The sequence below is a fragment of the Ambystoma mexicanum genome, chromosome 6q, assembly GCF_040938575.1.
Source record: "Ambystoma mexicanum isolate Mex_15411 chromosome 6q, UKY_AmexF1_1, whole genome shotgun sequence".
NCBI lineage: Eukaryota > Metazoa > Chordata > Amphibia > Caudata > Ambystomatidae > Ambystoma > Ambystoma mexicanum.
The window spans coordinates 699,741,949-699,768,484 of NC_090937.1; the positions used below are offsets into that span (position 1 = coordinate 699,741,949).

The following is a 26,536-nucleotide window of genomic DNA, read 5'->3' on the forward strand; positions in this document are numbered from 1 at the left end:
TTAGTGTTCTGTAGACCGGGTATCTGGGTGGCTCGAAGGACACTAAGAAGTGGGGGTGGGCCTCAATTGGGCCTCTACTGGCAGCCACTCAGCCAATGTCCTGTTGTGGTTTCACTAGTGTCGAACAAAAGGTAGCCTCTTCTGGGAATTCTCTTCTTTACCACTCTCCCGGTTAGGCAAGATTGTATGTAGTAACCCTGTGGGAGACTACACCAGCCTTGTCCTCTTGGCAATAGGCAACCCAAAGTTTGGTATAGGTCTGTACTACACAAGTTGGTAGAGCAACTGAGCAGCCAGACTTATCTCAAAAGGGGTCAATGTGAGCTGTAGAGGTGTAACAGAGATTCAGTGACAGGTATTTATAGAACACCTGTACTGAAGGTTTCTTATTAAAATCATTATTAATTTAAGTCCGTTTTTAAATAAGCCTTCTTTCAGTGCAATAGGCAACAATAACATACTTAAAAATAAAAATACACTCCTTTAGTTTCAGTTAAGTAGATTCCCCTTTTGGGATGTCACACAGTTCCTACACCCTGAGGTGACTTAAAGTGATCTGAGGACATTGATATATCACTTTAACACTTACTGCAATACTGAGGTTGTGGAAAAAGGAATAGGTTAGGGAAGGAAACAAAGGTTAACAAGCTTCTCAAACAGGTAAGCACTTTACAATCCCCCAATGAAATGCAGGTTAACACTTTCCCAGCTATACAAGTAAAGTATGTACGAGTTTTTTGGAGGGACAGATCAACACAGTCTAAGGGTAAGAAGAGTCTTCATGGAGCTGGGACAGCCAGTGTCAATTGAGCAAAGTCTAGGGGAGCTGAGGCACTTCTTGAAGATAGCGCAACAGTCTTGCACAAACTTAGTTTTGTTGTAAAAAGGATCAATGTTGGCCCACACGCTCGAAGCTTGTGAAGAGCAAAAATGCAAGCAGCTCTACAATGGCAGCAAATAAGTCTTCAGTGAGAGCAAGCTACACACAAGAGGTAAGAACTCCTAGTTAAACAGTACCTTAAGTCTGAAGAAAAGGTTCCAGCTGGCTTCTGTTCCTGTTGGTCCTGCAGATCCTGTTGTTCCTGGGCCTTAGTCGTGGGGACAAGAGGGAGGACGTCTTGGGACTCCTGCACTACGGTTTGAAGGTCGGCTGCAGCAATGGGCAAACCAGATCAACAGCACTTCGCGGTTTCAGCTACTCGCAAATAGCACCACTGCGGTTCTTGGACACCTTATGGGCTCTCCTTACTTCTGGGGTCCAGCACTCTGTTTAGGTGGCTCAGGCTTGGATAGTCCTGCTTTGGGGGAGTCCTTAGGATCTTCCCGGAGCTCAGGTCCAGCTTAAAGGCGATGCACTTGTCCTGGTGTTCCTGTCCCCCAACACTCGGTTCCTGCAGCAGCAAAGTACAGCCAGCAGAGAGGGGTTTGAGGCAAGTTCGCCTTGGGGTTGATTGGCCCCACCAACCCAAGGGGAGAAGTAGTCCTTTCCGGGCTTCTCTAGTCAATTAGAAATTCAGAGCTTCAGCACTGCAGCCGTGCTTCACTAGGCAAAACAACGGTCCAGGAGGGTGCAGCAAACTTCCCTTCCAGTTTCTTCTTCGGTTCCTTCATCCAGCGGTCGACTCTGCCTTCCTTGCAAAAGACCACACCTTTAATTCAAGTTTCTCCCATTCATTGACAGCCTAGCTGTCACTCACACAGCTGGGTGGCTGTCCTCAAACGACAGCCAGCTAATCACCTTTGGGTGCATTCCTGTAAGCAAGGATACTAAGCACAGGGAGTTTCGGGATCCTTCCTTCCCTTCCAGACACACTGGAGCCAGAGGCAGGCTTCACCAGTGAATCCTGCCAAAGACAAAACTATCAATGGGAATATTGGGGAGAATGCTCAGAAATGGGCCAATTCCCGCCACCTTAGACTTTGCTGGATTTTGAGAACTTTATTTTTTTAACCTGGAGAGTGTGGTCCTTTTTCCCCACTCTCTCATGTATTTGAAAGTGATTTTTATTTATTTTATACACGGTTTCTTTTGGTTGTGGAGTCCGACAAACTCCATAGACATCTTTTACATTGTGTCACACAGCACATTCAGTGTAGTGGCACAGGGAAGTCTTTCAGATTTCCCAACAGTTTAAATACCTTCTCTTGGATAAACGGTTTCCAAGAGCAGTGAAGTGAAATTGACTTTACTTACCATTTTAACTTTCTAGACCCAGCACACACTATTTTACAATAGTGCTGGAGTGGTTACCTAGTATCCCATTTTCTAGTTTCTCATGTACATTGTTTCCCTTTTCCCACTGAATGGCTGGTGGCAGTGGTTTCGTTTGAACTACCATGGTGTGCCTTTACCACGGGCTGCGTTCGCAGCTAGAGTAAAGCACCCACGGCAGCCGTCTTTGTCAAAATGGCACCTGGTCTTCTTCTTTTTCTGTCATTTCTTTGTGGAAATGTCATTCTAGAGATTTGCTCTGTGCGCCAAACAAGGTTTGGTCTTTTTGTTCATTTCGCCTTTGGCAGGATTCACGAGTGAAGCCCGCCTCTGGCTCCAGACTGTCTGAGGTAGGCAGGAAGTGAGGGAGGTGCCCGAAACGCCCCGTGCTTAGATTCCTAGGAGACCCAAATGCACTCTGTGGTTGGCCGGCTGACTGTGTCCGGCAAGGTCAGCCACCCTGCTGGGTGACTGACAGCTAGGCTGGAATGAATGGGGGAGAACTGAATAAAAGGCACATTTTTTGGCTTGGAAGGCCACTGGACGAAGGAACCGAAAAAGAATGCATACTGCAACTCCTGGACTGTTGGGTTTCCCGGTGAAGCCCTGCTGCAGTGCCGAAACACCAAGTTCACATCAACAGAGAAGCCCCTGCAAAGACTACTTTTCCCTTTGAGTTGGTGGGACCAATCAACTCCAAAGTAAGCCACCTGGACATCCATCTCAAAGCTGATTGAATTTCCAGAGTTGCTGCTGGAAACCGTATAGCCAGGGAGAGAAACACCAGATTGTGTGCATTGCTTTTAAGCTGGCCTAAAGCTTTTGGAAGTTCCTCCGGACTCCCAAGAAGCAGGACTTCCAGACCCAAGAAGCAGGACTGACCGAGCCTGAGCCCCCTCAACAGAGTGCGAGACGACAGACGCAAGGAAAGTCCATCTCGACAGCCAGGAGCCGCGGTGTTGCCATTTGTGGTAGATGCGAAGAGCTGAAACACTGAACAGCCAATAAAAGTGAAGTATGCCGGTTGTGGGTTTTGACCATCCCAGTGCATTGCAGGATCCCCTCGCCTTTGGTATAAGTCTGTACTACTCAGTTTTTGGTAGCGGAGCTGAGCAGCCAGGCTTATCTCAAGAGGGAATGTGAGCTGTAATGATGTTACACAGATGTCTACAACACAGATGTCTACAATCACAGGTGTTCAAAATAGACTCTTACACTCAGTTTCTTGATAAAAAGCTTATAAATGTATTCAACAGTCAGTTATAAAACAATCACTAGAAGGAGGCAGTTAAATATTACACAAATATACGTCCGTTTGGTACACTGTTTCTGAGGCATTCAGACTACTTTGAAGGCATTCAAAGTGACATTCAAAATACTTTGAAGTAGGATCAAAAAGGTAAAGGTCATCAGAACGTTAAAACGAATTACAATTATTCTTTGACAGTGCATATACTTTGAGTTTGCCAGAAGTGTCAATTCAATAGGCTAGGCTAAAGTCTTGGATAGGATAAAACGGTTCTGGTAAGTAAACCGTAAAGTCTCTGTAAAAGTTCTCAAGTAGTTTGTAAAAGGAAGAATCATATGTTGGGTCACAAGCTTAGTAGACCTGAGAGTTGGGAAAGTTTCAAGCACTTTCACTGCGAGAGGTAAGTACTGTCTGGTTTTACAGTACCTTTACAAGTGAAGAAAAAGATGCAGCTGATGACTTCTGTTCCTGGCAATTCCTGCAGATCTCGCTGTTCCTGGGCCTTGGTCGTGGGGACAAGAGGGAGGACGTTGGGGGACTTGTGCACTGCGACTGGCCAAAAAGCTAGCAAATCTTCAATTCCGGAGCTGTAGTCAAGCACACAAGCTGGTGTCCCTCTCCCTGGTTATTTGGTTTTCCTGCAGCACTCTGAGGAAAATGCGACCATCCTCGAGATTGGTATCCAGGCGGCTTAGTGTCGAGTTGATTGGTCCCACCAACTCAAAGGAAGTCGTCCTTGTAGGGGCTTCTCTGGTGAGGTGAACTTGGCGATTCGGACCTGCAGCAGGGCTTCACCAGGCAAACCAACGGTCAAGAAGTTGCAGCAGCCGTCCTTTTCAAGCTCGTCTTCGGTTCTGTCGTTCCAGTGGTCGACTCTGCCTTCCAAGCCAAGAGACTCCTCTTTTATTCAGTTCTCTACCATTCATTGCAGCCTAGCTGTCCCTCACCCAGCAGGGTGGCTGTCCTTGCCGGACAGTCAGCCAGCCAATCACCAGAGTGCATTTGGGTCTCCTAGGAGACCAAGCATAGAGTTTCGGGCACCTCCCTCACTTCCTGCCCACCCCAGACACTCGGATGCTAGAGGCGTTCTTCAGTCCTGAAGCCCGCCAAAGGCGAATGAACTAAACTGGGTTTGGTGCTCAGAGCTGAACTCTAGAAGGAGCTTTCCACAAAGAAACAGCAAAAAAAGAAGACTGGGACCTGTTTTTACAGAGGGGGCTCAGACACGATCTTGAAAAACATGGCTCCTGCGATTTATTTCGGGAAAAATCATGGTAGTTTGTTGTAAAACCACTGCCACCAGCCATTTCGAGAGGAAAGGGTAGCATTTGACTGCTACATGAGTATCTAGACTCGGGGGATACTTATTAAGCCCCCCAGCACTCTGTTGTACGATAGTGTGCTGTGTCTAGGAATTTTAAAGACTAGTAACGTCAATTTCACTTTACTTACTCTGGGAAACAGTAGTTTATCCCAGAGGAGGTATTTAAACCTTGGGAAAGCCTGAAAGGCTTCTCTGTGCCTCTGCACTGCTGTGTGACACAAATGAAAAGATGATGCCTATGAAGTTGTCTAAAACGCCATAGCCATAGAAAAAACACACAGAATAAAAAAGTCCCAAAGTTTAGCAAAAGAGCTGCAGGGCTCTAAGATGGGAGGAATTGGCACATTTTGCAAATTCTCTCTAACACACACGAATACCTCAAAGTCACATTTAGAGAGTTCCAGAGCAGTATCGAAGCCCCACAGGACACAGTGGAAGGAAACTCAACTGGTCGTCCGCTTTTTGGTGGAGTTAAGTCAGTTCTATTCCCACAAGTGCTGATTCAGCAGCGCACCACTCCAGGTAAGGCCAAAGAAGGACCCACAAGTGTTCCAGAGATCGATGGTGTTAGGTAGATTTATCATTTGTATGCTTCATCCCCTCTCCTAGTGAGACCCCAGCACTTTCTGCTGGACTTCTGGAACTTTTGTCTTTCCACCTTGTATGAGTGGAGCCTTGTTCCACTTATTCATTCTTGTGGGCTCTGTCTTTTGGAACTCTATTCTTTGTATTCTACCTGTAGTACTAGTCGGTCTGCTCCATAGCTCTTAAAGGCATCTGTGTTTTACTACTCAGCACACAGCTCCTTATGGGCAGTGCTGCTGGGGACCCTTAGGGTCCTTTACGATTCTTGATCTATATCCTCCAGTAACTACAGTTCTTAAGGATAGAGCATCTCTCCCAAAACAGTCCGAGAGATCAGTGGAGTGCCAAAGGGATACCTAATCTCCTCATCCTCTCTGCTCGTGTCACTTTTTAGTCACATGGACAATCTCGTAGTTATGGCTGGCAGCAATTAAACGTGTTCTTTGAACTATTGTGTAATTTTTATACTGCAGGCTATGTCCATAGCTCGGTAGTGCACAATAGGGGCACCCAGGTACCAACTTGGGGCCTCGCTCTTATTTTCACCATTACTAGCATTGTTGTTCTTAGACCTTTTACCTTTCTGGGAGGGGGAGGTCGGTGTGCGTTTTGCCTTTGGCGGGAACCCTTGCATAGGCTCCAGAGTGTCTTGCAGGAAGTGGGGGGGGGGGGGTCTTCCACCCCGCTCCCCTTGTCCTTTGTCTGCCAGAGTGCCTGCATAGGACCAGCTCCCACAGGGTGCCTGGCTGTCCTCTAATTGGACAGCCAAATGCCCTTTCTGTAAAATGCTGATAGATTGCAGAAGTGTGCTGGAACTGTATAAAAGGTGAGGTATTTGGGGGTGGGGGGTGAGCAAATCGACCACTGGAAGCTGAAGTAACCGAAGATCAGAGACGCCTGCAGACCCTTTGCAACACCATGAATTGACCACTGCTGTCCTGACCCAGTTTTCTGTGTGACGGAGGAGCTCCGAAGAGGACTCCATCCCTTTTGTTGGTGGGAACAACCAGTCCCAAGATTAACTTTGAATTGGGCCATGTCCCGAGGTCCTAGGAGCTTCCAGAGCTGCAGAACTCTAATACCAGGAGACCTGCTGCCCATGTCGAGTGAACATTCGTGGAAAGTCCAAATCTCTGAACCCTTAAGGACACTCCAGAGATCCAATCCAACTCGCCCATACCCCTTCACCAGAGTTTGGGAATGCAAGAAGCAAAGATTGACCAGATCTGTGTCATTTGTTGGTGCTGCAGAAAAGGCACCAAAACTGCACAGTGAACCAAGAAGTTGCTGAAAGTCGTTCTACAGGTCCTCCCTCGAGACTGCTGCTGAAAGATCCTGTCCATTGTCCTGCCTTCAGTCATCAGACCAAGGATTCCAGAGGTCCGGTCCAGAGCTGCAACATCAGAGCATCCAGCACAAACACCTAAGGTACTTGTCATGACCCTTGCCCTCACTGGCAAGTCAGCCTTCCAGTTGGGGCCAGGTCAAAGGCCTTAAAACCTCATCCAAGACTATCTGGGAGTCAGTCCTGACGCCTTTGGCGCCAGTCTCATAACCATCATGAAGACCAACATTAGAATGGGGCTATTTTTACTTCGGACTATTTAACTTGAAAGGAACTGAGCTATGCGGTCTAGTTTTTTGGATGTGGCAGGCCTGGGACTATTTTACCTGGACTACTTTATCTGAGACTATTTAAACCGCACCCAAGCAGCAGAACATGCTTTGCGTTATTCTACTGTGGGCAGCGTAACACACACCGTGTCCAGTTCTTTGATGCCAGCTTACCTGAAACCAAGGACCTGCAGAGGGAGAGAACACTACCAAACTTACCTGGAACAGTAGCCTGTCTTCAATCCATCGCCGACTTCAGTTCCACTCACCTGAAGGTATGAACTCCATCATCCGGCACCGCATGCATCCTGGAATACCATAACTTGAAAAGAGGAGAAAGAAAGACGGCATTAGTAGGTTTCCTCGCGAATGAAGAAAGCCACACAATTCTTAACTGGGTAGTCATCTCCTGGTCCGTATTATTGCTGGAACATTACGGCGCTTGGCGAGGAACATCGCAACCTGCAAGGAGAGAAGGCACAGGTTAGCAATATAAAAGGCGAAACAGCGCATCGCACATTACGCACCGGACAGCATCGCGCACACCACGCTTTTGCCTACCGACTTATGCTCATCTTCACTCAACTGCATGACAACGCCAAAATACCTTTCCATACCTAAAAGGAAAGAAGCAAGACATTATTATTCGAACTAAGAGGAACATAAGAACTGCATATAAAGACTGTAAAGCAGCATACCTACAGAGTTGAAGGCCTAGATTCCCACAAGGGGGTGGGGGGAGAGGCCTTGCACCAGTGAAGTAACTTGGTCGCTGCTCGCTCCCAAAATCTACGAGCCACTGCCACGAGGAGCAGGACAGAGAATCCACCTTTTACAATATTAAGGTTAGGAGAGGGCCTAAGGGGGAGGAAGGAGTTGAGGACAAGAGAAGTGGGAAAACATAAAGACAATCTGGTATTGAATCCAGCTCTCCTATATTGCAGACCCATCTTTAACCAGAGGCCTTACCAAGGGACCGGGAGAGGGTTGAAGAGTGCAAATAATTCAACCAGGGCTGGGTGGCGTCCCCGTAGATACCAAGTGAGCGTAACCGTACTGTGGGGGGTGGGGGGTATTGCTTACCTGATTCCAAGAAGTCGCTCCAGAGCGTTGGTGTGAACCTAGAGGTGTCAAGGTTCACCCCCTCTTCCCTCAAACGCAAGCCACTGCTTGTGTCCCTTTATCGAGTCCTTTTACAGGTGGTCCTTGTTAACTTGCTGCTTCTATAACACTAGAGACTGGAAGAAATCATCTGGAACTCTTCATATTCTGCTGCTTGTCAAGACTTTGAGCCCTTTTGGAACTGCCTTTAGGTAGGGTCGCGTTTTTGGACTTGGAAGACTTGCTCTGCGAAGAAACCCGCTCTAGAACCTTGAGCGAAGCTAATGTTACACTATTCTCCCTTAAAGTGACTCAGTAGTCATATGTGGCACATACATGATGCACAGCCCCATCTTGAGGGGTGGCATCTGCATTCAATGCAGAAAGTCAACATGTGGCACAGCGGGATTGTGGTGGGCGAACACACAGGCGACCAGCGGGAGGGCTCACACAGACACACGTGACCATCCAGAGGGTGGAGGGCGCACACGCGACCAGGGGGAGGGCTCACACACAGGCAACCAGCGGGATGGGGGAGGCTTGGAGACAGAGCATGGGGTGGCGGGCAACGTACCGTGGTGGACAGGTAGACGGGGCCTTTTGGAGGGAGGGATGGATGGTTGGGCTTCTGATGGGGCCATAAGACACTACTTATGTCTTACTATGTATGTAATCTAGCGATGTGATACATCCTGGGTCCTGTGCGCATATAACAAATGAAATAAAATAAATACAAGAACATGCTTTTCCATTTCTAAACATTGCTGCAAATGTAACCGCTAAACAATACAAAAGTGAAAGTGTCCTTTGAAGTGTTATTCTAAAGTGTTCTAGTGTAAATGTAGAAGTATTTAAAGTGATTCTGGTGTGTATATATAATGTTCTGATGCTTGTTAGTCTGCTTAGAATCACATGCTGTGCATGTAGTCCGACATCCATTGGTAACCGCAGAGTATTGCGTCTTGTCTTTAGAGGATCGAAAGGGAATGTAGACATGGGGGTGCCTGTAACACTATCCCTAACGTGACGTGTAGTGTACCCAAAAAACCTCACTCGTCGATCCCTCATTGTTTTTCTACCCGGATTACTGGTCGCCCTAATGCGGAGCACTTGAAAGAGATTGCGTTATTCTTATAATTATTGACTTTGTTAGTTTATTCCCTTAAGTCACTTTGACGATTGTATCCTGTGCATCACCGAAGACTGCTGCGGAATTTCAACGGCCTGTTGATCCGGCAGCACTGCCGTACACTTGGCCGGGCCCTCTGGCTGGCCCTTACAGTAGGGAGAGGGGTTTGGGGCCATATTGTTTCAAGTATGCCTTTCCTCTATCACCCTCTTTGTTCCCTCGGTTTTGTCATTGCTGTACCCGTCTTGCGCTATGGACAAAACTCCATTTAGGTTTTGCCCCTCATGTAGGGCCAAATACCTGTGGAAAGACTAGCACCGTCGGTGCAACCACCGTCTTCCTCTCAACCACGTCAAAGCGGCTTGTAAGCTCCTGCGTCAAGACAATCAAGGCGCGCCGCTTAAAGCGGTGGGCGGCCTACAGCATATTGCAGGCCCAATGTTCTTCTCCCGCCGCCAAAGTGTTGTGGGGGACTAGCGATGACCAGGCCTCAGTATCGGAAGCCATTGACCCAACAGTGGAGAGCTCTCGATCTGCAGTGTCCGTCCCCGACTGGCACGACGCGAGTCATGCTATGGGGGAAGACTCCCCGGTGATGGTGATGCACAAGTTGTATACACCAAACGCACAACCCAAGGTTCTGCTTCAGCGTTAGTCTAAGCGCGCCAACGGACCCGTCGTACTTCAACGGGATCCACTGATCTTGATGATCGGCAGCCTTCCCCGCAGCGGCTTGCGACTGGGCATTCTAAGACAAAGGGCGCTAGCACTAAAACATATGCGGCGGTCGAGATGCTCCAGGAGGACGCTCAGACAACGCTTAAGACCCCGGTGGTGCAGAAATCCACCGCACAGCCTCCGGCCCGCCCTGCACATTTCCCCACCACCTCGAGCATCGACGATTGCATCACTAAGATCGCTTTGGCAGTTAGTCAAAGGTCGAAAGACGCGGCAAAACGCACAGAATGACGAAGGACACGCCGAGAGATGCACCACAGCCTCCAGAACCCCGTAAGGGCTATTCTGAGTCCTGTGCCAATATCTAACACGCTAGGGAATACATCTTGACGTTTCCTTTCCTACCCCAGACCCCTCTGGTTCATCCCCATGGACCAGGGAGAAGTTTGAGGGGTGCATTGACAGACTAGAGAAATGTCTTTCATCCTAAAAAGCTTTCTCCCAAAAGGCCTTGGAAGGTCCTTCCCTTTACACCCATGGCCAAGTTTCCATGGGCCTTTGACGATGATCATGAGGAATATACCTATGACCTCATTGATGACCAGGTCCAGGTGGACACATGTGCAAGATGATTCCACTTTTGGGGACGATTTCAATATGGATGACCCTGCAGATCCTATGGACAATTGGGGTGACAGCCGCCAGGTTGAAGCTCAACCTTGACCGTCCCCTCTTACTACCCCGGACCACGATGCCCTGTGCATGGATTCACCCCATCCACCTCAACCCGCCAGGCCTCCCCTGTGGAGGATCAAATGGCGTTTAACGCCATTTTGAAGAAGGCGGCTGAACGCTTTCAGATCGCCACACAAAAAGCTGTGCCGGATTCTGATTTTGTGGAGGACATACTCAAAGAAAAGCCCCCTGCCAGCCAGGCTATTCCTTTGGTAAACTCCATCAAGAGAAGATTGGCACCTGCATTGTTGACGCCAGCTCAAACGAGAACAGTGAACCCCAGGGTGGAGAAATTGTTCCAACTTTCTCCTACTGACCCTGCTTACATTAAGGGTCATGCCACTTCAGATTCTTTAGTGCTTACCACGACTAGGAAACGAGCGGGTGTACCTCTGTTTACAGGAGAGGCATCGCCCGATAAGGAGTCCAAGAGGCTGTATGCATTGGGAAAGAGCGTCACAACTGCTGCTGCATTTTCCACTCGAATAGCCAATAATACCACCTTATTGGCTAGTTCTGCAGATGTCCAGTGGAACCTTTTGCAAGAGGCCTTCAAGAAATACCAGAACCCTTGCGGGCTAAATTGCTCGCCATCGTATCAGAAGGCAAGCAGGTGAATCAAAATGTGCTTAAGAACACTCTAGACGCTGCTGAAACAGCGGGAAGAACCTTAGCGCAAGGTAACTTGCTCAAGAGACATGCCTGGCTGAGGAACTCCGGGTTTAAACCAGAGACCCCGGCTGCCTTGATAAACGGGCCTGTTGAAGAAATCAACAAAGCAGTGGACGACACACTGGAAACAGCCAAGAAAGATCATGAGACTCGAGTCTCTTCAGCAGATTATACAAACCCTCAACCGAGAGGGGGTGGCTCCCGCCGGTTCTCTCGTGGGCAATCCCCTCAGAACCAGTACAGTTCTGTAAATAACTAACTCTGCACAATGATCTAATACCTCCACCTAGAGGACAGCGCCGTGGAAAGGGTAGAGGCCGTGGCTCCACCCACAGAGGCTCCTTGGCCAGAAATGACCATCGGATCAGAGTCCCCTCCCATGGCCCCCCTCCCCCGTCGGGGGGCATCTAAAATCTTTCCTTCAAGCATGGGAGGGGATAACGGACCAGTGGGTACTCAAGACTGTTGCCCATGGGCACTGCATAGAATTTTGACAACCACCTCAGACCACCAAAATCACGACGCCGGACTCCAACACCTGCGCATCCTTCTGCAAGAGGTGGAGAATCCTTCAAGAAAAGGGCGCCATAGTAGTCATCCCGATTATCCAGGTAAATAAGGTTATTTAGTCGGTGTACTTCCTTGTACCCAGAAAAGATCTCACCATGCACGCTGTGCTAGACTTACGCACAGCGAACAAATTTGTCAAACCTCAAAAGTTTTGTGGTCACTTACAAGAAGTAATCCCGCTGCTGAAACAGGGAGATGACATGACAACATTGGACATGAAAGATGCACACTTTCATATTTCAATGTTGCCAGCGCACACAATACCTAAGGTTCATGATGGGGGACAATCGCTATCAGTTCAAAGTACTCCTCTTCGGCATTGCCTTGGTGCCAAGGGTGTTTACGAAGGTACTGGCAGTTGCAGCAGCTCATCTGCGCAGACAATCCGTCCCGTTTTACCCTTACCTTGACAACTGGCTCATGACAGGGGAATCCTACAAAACATGCCTATTGAACACTAAGAAGACAATAGACCTCTTATTCAGTCTGGGCTTCTCCATCAACGAGAAGAAATCCATCTTGGACCCCAGTCAATTCAAACAATTTCTAGGGGCTCTAATTCGAACAAGGGACAGCCTCGTCTTCCCCTCCGAGAGGGTCCAAAACATGCTGTTTCAGATCTCTCAGAAAGTAGCTTGTCAGGAAGTGACAGTACGCAAGACCATGCAGCTGCTAGGAATGATGGCGTCCTGTGTTTACTTGGTTCCTCGCGCGTATCTGTGCATGTGTCCCATGCAAGTGGCTCAATGGCCAGTGGTGCCATGCCCGAGGACAATGGGAAGATCTGGTAGTAGTCTCGCCAGCCCTCATTCTCTCTGCAGTGGTGGTTGAGGGACAACCTCTTGAAGGGGAAGACCTTCACCACCCCCGCAGTAGAAGCCACTCTCACAACAGATGCATCTCTCACGGGGTGTGGGGGGGGGAGGGGGCTCACCTGCTTCAGCAGACAGCGCATGGAGTGTGGTCGTCCCCATCACCCCACCACCCCCCAGTAGCGTCCAGCCACATAAATCTGTTAGAGCTATTACTGGTGTTCAAAGCACTAAAAGCCTTTCAAACAGTTACTGGGGAAGACAGTCCTGGTCCTAACAGACAGCACCAGGGCCATGTATTACCTGAACAAACAAGGGGGCACACGAGGGCTTTCCAAGCTGTCCCAGAACATTTGGATATGGGCTCTCAAACAAGATGTTCCTCTTGTCCCAACACATTCCAGGGGATCTCAATCTTCTGGCAGACATGCTCAGCAGAGACTTCCTACTGCTTGTAGAGTACGAATGGACATTGTCTCCGTTTTCACTATGGGGCTTCCCAGAGATCGACTTGTTTGTAACTCTGGAGAACACCCAATGCCTAGATTACGCCTTCAGGTACCCCCAGAACCGATCCAAGTGGAACCGGCTCTGGATAGCATTGTCAGCGATAATTTATGCCACCCAACTCCTCCCCCCCCCCACTTTCAGAACCCCACTAACGTGGCCGAAAGAAGCCTACACACATTAGATGTGCGCAGAGCATTCATGTTTTATCTGGAAAAGATTAAACCACTCAGAAAAACAAGCCAGTTTTTTGTTTCAGTGGCAGCTGGTATAGGAGATAGTGTCTCTAAATCAGCCATCTCAAGGTGGATTGTCAAATGCATCACTGTTTCTCTCTTGCTAAGAGAGAACTGCCCTTCAGGCCTAGAGCACATTCTACTCGAGGCACTGGGGCTTTCATTGCAAATGTTCCCCTAGAGTCCATTTGCAAAGCGGCAACCTGGAGTGCTGTACACACCTTTTACTAAACATTATTGCCCAGACACTCATTCTAGGTCTGATTGTCAAGGAGGACAAGCAGTACTAAAATCTTTTCACTACTGTTCCCTCTCACAACCCACCTCCAGCTCCGGGTACTGCTCGTTAGTCTATGCACAACATGTCATTCTAAGCAGATTAACAAGAATCAGAAGACCTGCATTACTAATAGCATTCCTGATAAAGTCAATCAGAAATGCTATTACAGTGAGTAATGCATGCCTTATATAAATTATACATGTACGTTTCTTTGGTGTGGCTGTTTAACTAAGGTACAGTTTACTTACCGCTCACATCTTCCTCTTAAAATAAGTCTGACTGCTCTGCCACTCTACCAAGGTCCTGAGTTAGTACAGACTTGTAAGAGTTGGCGATCTACAAACAACTGGAATAGCTTACTAAAGTCTTACTACCAGTAGAATGGACAGACCCAAAGCAGCACAGCAGGAGGACCAATAGAGGAGTCCATGTGATTTTCAATAGACTCTGCTACAATAAACCTAGAATCTGGACCAGAAAGACCCTTAAGGGTATCCCGATTATTAGCAGACCCTAAGGTATGTACAGTGGCACTACAGGAATTTGCCCCTTATCCTGAAGAGGGAGCCGCCCCCTGGTGAGGCTTTGAGGTGACCCTGCTCTGCAACACTCCTCCTTAGGGGTGGAGGCAATTGGGACCTCACCTGGGAGTGACTCCCCCCCTTTGGGGACGAGGCCTGCATTCCTGTGAGGTACTCCCTACACCAGAAAACATGATTGTTATGATTTGACAGTTCTAAATGCAATCTATCAAAACTCGGTTGAGGAAGAAGCTAATAGATGCTATTATCTGGAAGGAAAAAGACTCTTTAAGCCGAAGTATCCAATCCAATGAGACAAGTGAATTGAAATATGAAGACGCTCCAGACATGAAGGGCGTAGAGGTACGAGAAGCTGGAGATGTTGCCAAGGTCCCCTGGTTACGTGATGCCGAAAGGAGGATCCGCGGTGGGTTGCAGATAGCCTGTGAGATACAGACTTGTTGGGAGGTAACGAGGATGCTGAGAAACCATCATAGCCACGGGGCTGAGAAGGAGCAAGCCGAGTGGGGCTTACAAAGCCAAAAGCCTTAGATGGTGCAAGCCGAGGGGGGCTTGAGACGTGGTGGTGGGTGTGTCCAGGAGAATAATGGTGGGCGGCAGGCCTGTAAAACAGCACTGATTTTGCCACTAGGCAGATGCAGCAAGCTGCGTGGCTACCTGTTAGCTTAACAAGTAGCCGAGAGGACAAAGAAAGAGCAAATGTGAATAGATAGAGGAAAGGGAAACTGCTTTCAGGAGAAGTAAAGTCGTCGTGGTCCCTCCAAGAAGCTCAGATGTTTTTCGGTAGAGGAAGGTAACTGGAAACCAGGGAGGCATGGGAGATCCTGAACGAACATTTAAACTGGCTAGCTAGTCTGGGATCCTGAGCAAGCCGAGAGGAAGTTGCTTGGAATTGAACTTTAGCAGTCTAAGAAGGATACAATTCCCTGAAGGGGAGCTAAGGAAAAAGTGAATTTTGATGCTTGTTAATCTGCTAAGAATAACATGTTTTGCATATGGTCCGACATCCAGTGGTAACCAGAGTATTGCATCTTGTTTTTCGGGGACCGAAAGGGGACGTCGGCATACGCGTGTCTAACACTATCCCAATCGTGACGTGTAGTGTACCCAAAATCCCTCACGCGCCGAGGTCCCTCATTGGTTTTTTTTCCGCCCAGATAACTGGTCACCCTATAGCAGAGCTCTTACATAAGAGACATTGTTTATCTTAAACCGACTTGTCGGTTATTCCCCCTTTAAGTCACTTCGACGATAGGCACAACTTCGAAGACTGTGGGGATTTGTCTACGGCAGTGGATTTCGGCACCTAAGATCCGGCGGCTGAAGCATCCACATGGGTGGGCCCTCTTGCCGGCCTTCACGGTAGGGAGAGTGGGGTTGGGGTGACCATATCTTCGTTGTCGTTCCTCTTTCCCCCTCTTTTCCCTCTAGGTCTGGTCATCTTTGTTTACACCTTTCGCTATAGAAAGGACTCCATTTAGGTTCTGCCCGAAGTGTAAGGTCAGATACCCATGGAAGGACAAGCACAGAACGTGTAATTCTCGTCTCTCCTTAGATCACGACTAGAAGCAGTGCAGCTTGTAAAGTCCTTCGGCCTAAGACCCTTAAGGAGAGCCGTGTAAAGCGGTGGGCTGCATACGGTATATCGTGGATGGAACACTTCCCCCCACAGCCACACCCGCCGAAAGTGACGGGGGAACCTCTGATGACTAAAAATCTGTTGCAGATGTTATAGACCTCGAGGCAGTCAGGAGTTTATAGATACGCCATGGTGCCCCGATTCTCGAGACCTACGAGGACAGTCGGGAGCCTCTTTCCAACATCCGGAGTGACAAATTTCTGCGCGAAGAGGCGGAAGACATTTTTCCACCCGTATGCCCTTCTGGTTCCTCTAAGTGGACAAGGGAGAATTTTGAAGGGTGCATGGATCGTCTTGAAAAAATTATCAATTTTTTTGAACATCCTTCCCCGTAAAGATCTAGTGGAGAACCTAATCTTAAATCGGCTTCATGTTTCCAAGAAGATCAGCCCTTGGTCCCCGTCCATCATGAAGACATCGTCCAGATGGACACTTATCAGGACATTTACATATAGATGAAGAACCTTCCTTCCTGCAGAGCTACAATGAAGACCAGGCGGATGCCACAGACAATTGGGAAGAAACCTAGCAAGTGGGGACGGACCCATGGACGCTCCCCCAACAAGATCAGGACACTGATGTTCTGTTTCTGGATTCTCCTCCGTCCACCCCAGCTCGCCAGGCCTCGCCTTTAGACAACCAAATGACCTTCAAAGCCATTTTAAGGAAGGCAGCAGATCACTTCCAAATCACTACTCAAGAAGTGGTACCCGAGCAGGACTTTGTGGAGGACCTTCTCAAGGAGAAACCCCCCTCAAGCCAGGCCATTCCCCGCCTTCTTTCTGTTGAAAGAAGATTGGCCCCCTGCCTGGTGTTGCCGGTTAAGGCCCAGGCAGTGAACCCAAGAGTGGAAAAGCTATTTCGGCCTGCTCCTTCGGACCATCAATACATTAAAGGGCACACCACCCCCGACTCCCTAGTAGTGACTACCACCCGGGAACAGGCAGGAGTACCCCTTGCTACAGGAGAGGCGCCTACAGATAAAGAATCCAAGAGGTTCTATGCCTTAAGTAAGCGGGTTGCCTTGGCTGCTGCATATACCACACGCATAGCGAATAACACTACGCTGCTGGCGAGTTATGCAGACGCTCAATGGAACCTAGTACAGGAAGGTCTCCAGGAAGTCCCAGAACCCTCTAGGTCCAGGTTTTTCACCATTGTGGTGAAGGCAGGCAAGTAAACCAGAATGTAATAAAGAACACTCATGGAACAGCAGACGGGTCTCTGAAGTTAAGTGGCACGCTTGGCTTCGTAACGCAGGTTTCAAGCCCGAGACACAGGCCACTCATCAACAAACCCATTGAAGAAACTAACCTCTTCGGAAAGGCGGTTGATGAGGCTCTGGAAACGGACAAAAAAAAAGCATGAGACTGAAGTCCCTGTAACAGATTACTCAACCTTCCCCTCAAAGGGGAGGTAATTCATGTTGGTCCTTTCGAGGGCAGTCCGTGCAAGTCGGAACAAATATAGCACAGGAAACTTTAATGCTGGACAAACATCAGGAAGCTCTGCATACTACCCACCAAGGGGTCAGCGACGCGGCAAAGAGATAGAGGCCCCAATCCTAGAGGAGCCGCAGCCTCTGGTCAGAAATGACCATCAGATCCAGGTCACCTCCAATGTCACACTGGTCGGGGGGCGCTTAACATCTTTCTTCACGGCATGGAGGGGATAACTTCAGACCAATGGGTCATAAAGATGGTCGCCCACGGGTACTGTGTGGAATTCACACAACCTCTGCAGTTCAGACCACCACGCTCACGGCGCCTCTCACAGGACCATCTGGAGATCCTGAATCAAGAGGTGGAAGCGCTGCTGGGAAAGGACGCCATAGAAGACGTCCCTATTCTTCAGGTAAATGAGGATATTTATTCAGTGCACTTCCTTGTATCCAAAAAGGACCCCACCATGCGCCCTATTCTAGACCTGCACCCAGCGAACAAGTTCATAAAACCTCAAAAGTTTTGCATGGTAATGCTACAGGAGGTGATCCCACTGTTGAAACGGACTACATGGCAACATTGGACATGAAAGATGCATGCTTTCATATTTCAATGTTGCCAGCGTACAGGAAATATCTAAGGTTCATGATAGAGGACAAGCATTACCAAAACAAGGTGCTCCCCTTCGGCATCGCCTCGGCGCCAAGGGTGTTTACAAAGGTCCTGGCAGAAGTGGCAGCACACCTGCGCAGACTATCCGTCCCGGTTTACCCTTACCTCGACGACTGTTCCAAAACATTTGGATGTGGGCTCTCAAACACAAGATGTTTCTGTTGTCCCAACATGTTTCAGTGGAACTCAATCTTCTGGCAGACCTAATCAGCAGAGATTGATTTCACTCTGCCCATAGAATACGAATGGCATCTGCGTGAAGACATTGTGTCCAATGTCTTCGAATAATGGGGTTTCCCAGAGAGTGACCTGTTCGAGACTCAGAACACCCAATGACAAGACTACACCTCCAGGTACCCCCAGAACCGCTCCAAGAACAGTCTCTGGATAGCATGGTCGGGGAAATGTGTCTACAATTTAACCCCCCCTGCCCCCTCCCCCGACTCCCCTTCTACACAGGATGGTGCACAAAATGCACCAGGAACCAGTTACCATGATACTGGTGGCCCCCATGTGGGCCCGCCAACCCTGGTTCGCTCATCTAATGGAAATGTCCCTCTCCCCACCAGTAAAACTACCCTGCCCGTACAACATGTCTCAGGTCAGGGGGAGACCCTACACCCATGCCCACAAACTCTGAACTTAGCAGCCTGGCTCCTGAGGTCCCAGTTTGGACACCTACAGCTCCCTCAGAGGTGCATGGATATTCTCGGGGAAGCTAGAAAACCTAACACCCGTTATTGCTATGCCAGCAAATGGAAACATTTTGTCATCTGGTGTAATACCAAGGGCGGCGATCCCATTGATCACCCACACATATTGTGCTGTACCTAACCCATTTGTTGGACACAGGGTTGGTCTTCAATTCCCTAAAGGTTCATCTGGCTGCTCTTTCAACCTACATCACAAGTGTCATGGTGGAAGATGCCAGTGATTAAGGCCTTTATGGAAGAGGTTAAGAGGATTTATCCTCCCATTTCTCACTTCGCTCTTGGATGGGATCTAAATGTGGTTTTAACCAGGCTCATGGATCTCCCTTTGAGCCAATGCATAAAGCAAGTCTAAAAGACCTTACTTATAAGGTTGCCTTCCTACTGGCTATCACTTCTATCAGACGGGTTAGCGAACTACAGGCCCTTTCTGTCCTAGACCCCTTTGTTACACTCCACATGGATAAGGTTGTTCTGCGCACTCATCCCAGATTTGCGCCTAAATTCATCTTGCCGTTCCATCTGAGCCAATCGATTGAACTACCTACCTTTTTGAAGAATCCCACTAGCATGGCCGAAAGAAGCCTACACACACTTGATGTGCAGGGCAGTCATGTTCTACCTGGAAAGAACGAAACCACCGAGTAAAACGAACCAATTGTTTTTCAGTGGCAGCTGGTAGAGCGGGGGATTCTGTCTCTAAATCGGCTATCAAGGTCGAGTGTCAAATGCATCACACTGTTTCTCTTGCTAAGAGTGAACTGCCCTTCAAGCCTAGAGCACATTCTACTCTGGGCACTGGGGCGTCCATAGCATTCATTGCAAATGGTTCCCCTAGTTAATTTGCAAAGCGGCAACCTGGAGTTCTGTACACACATTTACAAAACACTATTGCCTAGACACTCATTCTAGGTCTGATTATCAGGTGGAACAAGCAGTACGAAGATCTTTTCTCTACTGTTCCTTCTCACAACCCACTTCCAACTCTGGGTACTGCGCGCTAGTCTATGCACAGCATGTGATTCTAAGCAGATTCAGAAGACATGCATTACTCACCATAATAGCATTTCTGATGATTGGATCTGCTTGGATTCACATGTGCCCTCCCTGCCTCCCCGCTCGGGCTGGAAGGGACATGGATGTTGTACTACTTTCTCTCCATGTACTCACAATAGCCTGGGGCTCCCTCATGACAGAAAAAATACAATCGGGGGGACCTTGGCGCGTGAGGGATTTTGGGTACACTACACTACACGTCACGATAGGGATAGTGTTGGACACGCCTATGCCAACCTCCCCTTTCGGTCCCCGAAAGACGAGGTGCAATACTCTGTGGTTACCACTGGATGTTGGACCATATGCACAGCATGTGAATCTAAGCAGATGCAATCATCAGAAATGCTATTACGGTGAGTAATGCATGTCTTTCTTGATAAACCTGAACTGTACGAATGTAAGGAAATGTGAAATAACATCCTGGAAAAGAGGAAATAGTGAGAAAAGTGTAACGTCAATATTCGTGAATGATCTGAATAAAAGAGTATAGAGCTACTTGAAGGACTGAGTCATAAAGGGAATATAGCTCTACCTTGCCAAGCAGAGAAAATTCCTTTTGTGACAAAAGGAGGTGAGTGGGAAGTAAGAATGAAGAGTGGAAAGCTCAAATAGCCTTGAGGTTAAATCGTTCCGAATCAAGGACATGTAGGTCCAAAATGGGAAGTGGGCCAAATTGAGAAAACTGTATTAACTGATGGTGACCAAAGAATCTGGAGCAATCTATTAAGATTGTGGAAAGCACCAAGCAGTAGAAGGGAGTCATTCTCCTGCTCTTTTGTTCAATTAGTGATGGGGTCAGATAGGTAGTTTGGACAGTGGATGTGTTCTTTTGGACATTAAGACAGCCGAATGAGTACATTAGTTATTCCTTATCCCCCATAGCTATGGGGATAGCTAGGCTTTTACATGTAGTATTTAATAAAACGTGAAGTAACAATGTCCTTAAAGAGCCTGCTTCCTTCTGATCCTCCACAATACTCTGGTTTGCTGGTTCAGCAAAAACTGCTCCAGCAGCTGAAAATGACCCGGTTAGTGCAGGGTTTCTCTTCCAGGTGTGATTTATTGGATCCGGTGCCAAGGGACTTGCACCAAGTGTCAGACTTAACCAGAAAGACCTTCCCATGGCACCTACTTTCAAGTCTGCTTCAGTGCTTTTGGCAAGCTAAACTCTGAAAAGGCGAGGGAAACTGTGCACACAGCTCCATGTGGCTCAGTGGACAAAGGTTGCAGGCAGCCAGCACAGCAGTGAATGATCCTAATGGACTGTTGGGGAGAAGTCTCAAAAATGTGCTAATTCCCTTAACCTTAGACCACCTGCAACTTTGCTGGATTTTGAGGACTTGTTTCCTGTGGAGAGTGACCCCCCCACCCCTCTTCTCGTATTTCCCAGCACACACCATTTTACAATAGAGTGCTGGAGGAGTTACTTAGTATCCCCTGTGTCTAGATACTCCTGTAGCAGTCAAATGCTAGCCTTTCCTCTCGAAATGGCTGGTGGCAGTGGTTTTACACCACCATGATTTTTCCCGACTGCGGACACCGTAGCGTTAAATAGCAGGAGCCATGTTTTTCAAGATGGCGTCTGAGCCACCTTTTTTTAAACTGGTCCCGGTCTTCTTTTCTCGACGTTTCTTTTTGGAAAGGTCCTTCTAGTGTTTCTCTGAGCACCAAACCAGGTTTAGTCCCTTTGTTCTCCAGCATGGGATCTGGCATGGATTCACATGCTCATGAATATTCCCCATCAGGCTGGGAATCCTCGGTAAAGAAACAATCTATCAGTTTTGTTTCTGATCTCTTTCTTAGTAGTAACCAATCACTGGTCTCTGGGTCATACTGCCGCAGCCAATAACTGCCCTCTCCCTAAGCCCTGCCCCTGGCAGCAATGCTCAGATTTTTACAGCACGCCAAGTGTTGGGAGTCCTCGTGCTACAGCTCTCGAGCTTTTACTGCGTTTTGCGCTTTTTCAGAGATTTTCATTTTTCAGTTTAATCGAGCCTCAAGCTCCACTGTTTCTACTTCCGATCAACGGGGACCCGTTTCGGATTGATCTACGCCCCTCAAGGGTGACGTTTTCGTCGAGTTACGCTTCTTGGAGGATTTTGAGGTTTCTGAGGCCTACCTTGGGGACGAGAAGAACATGGCCCAGGAGAAGGGTAGCTCGACTCCCGGCAAACTGTTCAGGATCTGCCCTGGATGCAACCTACAAAATGTGTTCAAGGAGAACGAGCATTCGCAATGCCTTTATTGCCTCCATGAGGACAAAACACACGTGAAGGACTGTGCGTTTTGCATGAACATGTCGGTTTGGATTGAGGGATCGCCGGACCCACCTCTCCAACTGGCTGGAAGGCAAGAGCCCAGCAGGTGAGAAGTCTGAGCGGTCTTCTAAGTCCTGTGAGGGCGCCCCAACGACGGGGGCCCAACAGAAGGCAAAGCACCACAAGTCCGCGGGCACCAGGAGCGCCGAACAGTCGGGCTCCTTGGCTGCCAGGGAGGGCTCACCTTCACCGACGCCATCAACCGCGAGCCAACACTCTGGCTCGGAAGAGAAAATCCGACAACCCGGCTAAGCATCTGGAGAAGCCCCGGTTGATCTCGAAGTAACCGGCAGCCTAGGGCGGCGAAGGCCCTGATCCACCTGGCTAAGGCCTCTATCGAGGGAGTCGATGCAGCGCTGGCGAAGCCTGTGGAGGCCACCTCGGGGTCTAGTTTCCCTGCCTCCGTGGAGGGAATCCTCTTTTAAGCCCATCCAGAAGACCCCCGTGAAGACCCTGGTGGAAAAAGAGGGGGGGGGGGGCGGTGGCCATTACGGACAACCTCCGAGGAGGAACTGACCGAGAACTTGGAAGAGGCCTGGTCCCACGGGAGAAATCCCGGCGAGGGGGACGGCGAGGGTGGAAACGACTAGGTTCCCGTGGATGAGGAGCAACCGTCGTGCCCGTCGCAGCCCGAGCCGCAGGACAACTCGGCAGCCATTTTGATGGCAATCCAAGCCTTATGCACGGAGATGAGGACAAGACTGCCCCTACCCCCGACGGATGACCCGACTGAACCGGGTCCATCGGGAAGCCCTCGAAACAAGGAGAATTCATCCAGTGCCCCTTCAGCCCTCACGGCCTTCTCAGCCTTTGTTGCCTTCCCCGATCCTGAGGGACGACACGGGAACAGACACGGCCACGACGGGGACGGATGATGACTGCGGTGACGACGGGACTGACCGTCCGTCTCCGATCCCTCGGGCGTCCCCGCCCGACGAGATTGGCTCCTTCCACGCCATGATTGTCAGGGCATCCAAGCTTTTTCAGCTCTGCCCCGAAGAGAAGGAAGGCTTCCTCTACCAACGGCGCAAAGCCAAGAGGTAGACGGTCCTCACGGTTCTGTTGCTGGATGACATCTGGGACGAGGGACTTGCCCTTCTCAAGAACCAGTCGACAACACCTGCCAAGAGGGACCGGTACGAGAAGCACCCGGTCACCGACGCAGGCCCCGTTGTGCCTTAGGGTACAGCCGACCCCTGATTCGGTCGTCTATGCAGCAGCCAAGAAGAAAGCGGAGGGGGGCATCGGCTTCATCTTCAACTTCCCCACCGGATGGCGAGGGAAAGAAGCTGGACGCCATGGGACGACGAGTCATCTCGTCGACGACGATTAAGGCGGCCAACGCCCTAGCGATTGTGGCCTGCTACGACAGGGAATTCTGGTACAAGATCGCCCCCCTGTTGGACTTCCTCCCAGACAAGGGGGCAGAGGCCCTAGCGATCCTACAGGAGGGTGAGGTGGCGTCGGACCACGCCAGAACTGTGGCCACGGACATTGCCAACACCAGTTTCCGCCAGTTGGGCAACAGCGTTTGCCTTCGACGGCGGGGGTGGCTCAAGGCGACGGATTTCTGCCAGGACATACAAGCCAAGGTTTTGGACATGCCCTTCGACGGGAACAATCTGTTTGGAAAGACGGTGGATGAGTCGCTGCAGGCCATGAAGACTGACACGGAGACGGCTCGGGCCTTGGGAGTTCTGCAGCAACGGCGGCCGCCCTTTCGGAACTCTGGAGGCAAGCAAGGTGCCTCCAAAGGATTCGGTGGCGGCTCCTCGACCTACCGTCAACCGGCCGTTCCTCGTTGCAAGAAGCCTACAGGGGATGAGGCAAGTCAGGTGGCCCTCGCCGTCGTTGCCAGGGAGGTCAAGGAGGCAAGGCTGCTTCCAAACAAGACTGAACCGGCGGTTGCGTCGGGCCCCCACCGAAAGCACCCTGGTGGGAGGCTGGCTGGCGAAGTTCATCAGCGTGTGGGAGTCCATCTCCACCGACCGTTGGGTGCTGGATGTCCTGGCCCACGGGCACTCTGGAATTCCTGAAGTGCCCCCGAATTCCTCCAGTGGCCAGGAAGGAAAACCATGTCCCTCAACTGCTGTTAGAGGTAAGGGCGATGCTCAAGAAAGGAGCCATCAAGCTCGTCCCAAAGAGGCTCCGGGGCTCCGAGTATACTCAAGATACTTCCTCGCCAGGAAGAAGACAGGAGGTTGGCGTCCCATCCTGGACCTGCGTCTGCTAAACAAATGCAATTAAGGGACAGACGTTCCGGATGGTCACCCTCCAGCACGTGCTGGGCCAGCTGGAGGAAGGCGACTTCCTATCGTCGTTGGATTTGGAGGATGCATACTTTCACATCCCCATCAGAAAAGGTCACCAAAAGTTTCTCAGGTTCGTAGTCCAGGGACGGCACTACCAGTTCAAGGCCCTCCCGTTCGGATTGAAGTCTGCGCCTAGGGTGTTCACCAAGTGCAGGGGATCCACGTCTACCCCTACCTGGACGACTGGCTCATCCGAGCAGGGACAAGGGAGCTCGCCGTCGAACACACAGCGAAGACCGTCGAGCTGCTCACGGACCTGGGACTCCATCAACTTCCCCAAATCCCACCTAGTTCAGTCGCAAGTTGCGCTGTTTCTGGGAGCAAAGCTCGATACAGTGGCATGATTGGCCTCAGAGGAAATAACACAGGCCATCCTGGGCAAGGTACAGCGTCTGCTTGCCACGGACGTGGCCAGAGTGAGGTCCATCAAGTACCTGCTTGGGATGATGTCCTCTTGCATCTATCTGGTGCACCTGTGCAGGCTTTGGATGCGCCCTCTGCAGGATTTCCTCGACGCCCTTTGGATGCAAGCAACGGGCAGCTTCGAGGACAAGATCTCGCTCAACAAGGTATTCCGCCAGGCAAGCCGATGGTGGGGCATGCGTGCATCTCGCTGCGGGCAGACTTTCACACCCCAGCATACCAGGCGACTGATGCCTCCCTGGAGGGGTGGGGAGCGCACACCGGAGATCTTCACGCTCCCGGAGGAGAGGCCACTCCACATCAACATACTGGAGCTCCGAGCGGTGTTCTGGGCCCTCAAGTCATTCCTCCCGTCCCTCATGGGCAAGGTGGTGAGGATCTTCACTGACAATACCACCCCGATGTTCTACATCTGGAAACGGAGGAACCAGATCCGCAGCCTTGTCCAAGGAAGCCCATGATCTGTGGCACTTTCCCGTTGCCCAGGGGATGTTTCTGGTGCCTTCATCTAGCAGGGATAAAAAACACCATTGCCGACTCACTCAGCAGGGAGCTGCGCTCGTGCCACGTGTGGGAACTACGCCAGGATCAAGTGGTTCAACTCTTCCGGCGATGGGGCAAACCCCAAATCGACATGTTCGCCATGGAGACGAACTCCAAGTGCCAGAGGTTCGCCAGCAGGTTCCCCCAGCCGAGGAGCATGGGCATTGCTTTCTCGTTCCCATGGGACGGCCTGTTCCTGCCGTTGCTGCTCAAGCTCATCAACCAACTCAAGAGATCCTGGTGCAGGATGATCCTCGTCGCACCGAGGTGGCAGAGACATATCTGGTTCCCGGACCTTCTGGCCTTGTCGGCATCCTCACCAGTCAAACTGTTGACGGACGCAGATATTCTCTACAGAGGAGGTGCCATTCTTCATCATGACCCGGTGTCGCTGAACTTGCAGGCCTGGCTCCTGCAGCACTAGAGTTTGGAGGATATGATATCCCGGCCGAATGCAGAGAGGTTCTTGCAAAGGCCAGGGCGTCCTCAACTCTCAGGTGCTTCGGACACAAGTGGAAGAGGTTCTGTCTGGTGCCGTGCACAGATTAATCCTCTACGGATTACTGCCCCTCAAGTGCTACCGTACTTACTATCGCTGGCCAAAGCTGGACTAACTCAAGCTTCCATCAAGATGCATCTGGCAGCAATTTCCCGATACACCAGAACTGCAGGACGGTCATTCCTGTGGTCTCATCGCAGGGTGAAGGAGTTAATGAAAGGACTGTTCTGATCGTTCCTGCCGGTGAAGGCTCCAGCCCCGGCGTGGGAGCTCAACGTGGTGCTGACCAGGCTCATGGGCCCGCCATTCGAGCCTTTGTATTCGGCTCTGTTGAAGTTCCGGTCGTGGAAGACAGCGTTCCTTGTGGCCATCACCTCCGCACGACGCGTGGGAGAGATTCAGGCCCTATCCTGCAAGCCTCCATACTTGACTTTTCACGGGACGGGGGTGATGCTGAGGACGCACCCCTCCTTCATGCCCAAGCTGCCGTCGGCCTTCCATCTCAACGAGCCCTTGGTTTTGCCAGTTTTCTTCCCGTCGCCTTTGTCGCCGGCCGAGAGGACTTTGCACTTGCTGGATGTAGCTAGAGCGCTGAAATTCTGCGGGGTCCGAACGAAGAGTTTTCGGAAGACATCACAGCTGTTTGTGAACTTTGGACCTGTGAACCAAGGGCAGG

At 50.1% G+C, this 26,536-nt stretch overlaps 1 protein-coding gene across 1 annotated transcript in view; it reads left to right on the forward strand.

Moving 5' to 3' along the window:
• The window catches only part of SMARCA5 (SNF2 related chromatin remodeling ATPase 5), a 682,605-nt gene that overhangs the window by 518,342 nt on the left and 137,727 nt on the right, over positions 1 to 26,536 (forward strand). The gene's annotated exons all lie outside the window — the stretch shown is intronic.